Genomic DNA, 1817 nt, shown 5'->3' with positions numbered 1-1817 from the left:
TTGAGGTATATCTTTTGCTTCAACTTTATTTTTATATTCTCTGTCTGGACCCTCCAGTGTTATCCCTCGACACATGGAATGTTTTTTGACAAATTGACCTTTGGTGAAGGCTGGTAAGAGAGAGAGACTAATGGGAGTAAGGAAGTGAGAAAGGGAAAAAGATGCGAAAAGAGAAGAAGGAGGAGGTCGTCGGCGTTGATGGTGGCTGACAGAGGCGCGGCTGTACGGCGGTGATGGAGGCAGGGGCTGAGGAAGAAGAATGGAAGGGAAAAGGGACGAAGGAAGAAGAAAAGGGCAGATGGGGGAGGAGACGAAACGGCGTCGTTTTCGTCTCCAGGGACTTATACGTCCTGTTACGAAATGTTTCATGCCACCTGGCCTCCGTTACGTGCCACCTTAGCGCCACCTCTGCCAGCTCAGCCTTTTCCGTCCAGTGCAAACGGCTGAATTCAACGGAAGGATATAAATGTCCACGTTTTTCAAGGGTCAGTGGCTTTAATGTATTTTTCATTGTTTGAGGACGAAAATGTCTGCAAAAAAAAAGGTCAAGGACGAAAATGTCCTTTGCTCTTATTATTAATAAGAAATCTTGAATTTAAGTATTACAAATACTAATCTTTTTATAAATATATGAAAAGGTATTTTACAAAATATACGTACCAAACAATTGGCTAAATCTCTTTATATATAGTAGATTCTTTGTATAATGTTAAATACAATAAATAATGTAGTCTTTAGATTATAAATTATTATTAAACAAATGTATTTTGATAAATAACCTTGTAAGCACCTTGAGAATTGTTAAACTTTTACTTCACCGCCGTGTAATCTCCTAAATGACTATCTATAATGCGTAAAATGTCGCGATGAGGACAACTAACGAAGGGCGGCAAGGGATGCACAAAACGATAGTAAGGAGACATCACAAAACCGCGCCAAGGGGAGTCGCACGTTGCTGTAATTTCCGCAATCAGGAGAGGAAGGTGAGATGCAGTAGGAGTGGCGCGATTTTTTAACTATCAACGTTAAACCAATTTTTGTTAGTTTATAAACAGTTTTTTTTTTTTTTCTTTTTTAAATTGGCTGATTTGTTACATAGTTGGCTGAATGAGGATTAGTTATCTATGCGTTTTCGTTATTATTGTGAAAAGTATAGGGCCAACTATAGTTTAGCCAACTCAGTCAACTCCCCTCTAATCTTGATTTTGAAATTTAAATAATTCAGTTTTGCACCCTTTCGATATCTGCGTCGTACAATTTAAGTCATAAATCCTTCACTATATGCGCTCCCATCTCTCTCTCCCGCTCCTCCTGCCATCCGTTGCGCCATTAACGTCTGCCTCCTCCCACCCATCGCACCGTCTTCGTGTCTTCGGTGCACCACCCTCGTCGTGCAAATCGGCTCCCTCTCCAGTCCTCCGTCACGTGTAGTCGCCTCTCCCCGCGCGTCCTCCCTTGTAGCATCCATCACGTGGTCATCCTTTCCATTACAACATCATCGGCTTCATCCTCACCATCGCGCCGCCTCCATCACCGTTCACACAGAAGCATTTGCAAAGGATCAAACCCGCCATCATGTCGTCGATGCAATGTTCCGTGAAGCAGGCCACACAAGGGTCGCTACACGATTCAGCTCCCATTCACGTTCTCTCTCGCGCCCTATCTCCGATCATTGTGTGATTCGCAGCTGTCATCCTCTCTCGCACACATTCTTCTTTTTCTTGGTTTTAAATGATTTTTTTTTATTAATTTTAAATGTTTCTTTTTCTTAAAAATGGATTTTTTTTCTTATGTTTTAGATGTTTTTTCTTTTACAT

Source organism: Arachis ipaensis, chromosome B01 (assembly GCF_000816755.2).
Source record: "Arachis ipaensis cultivar K30076 chromosome B01, Araip1.1, whole genome shotgun sequence".
NCBI classification, from domain to species: Eukaryota; Viridiplantae; Streptophyta; class Magnoliopsida; order Fabales; family Fabaceae; genus Arachis; species Arachis ipaensis.
The sequence above is the reverse complement of the archived record's forward strand: the minus strand, read 5'-3'. Positions refer to the sequence as shown.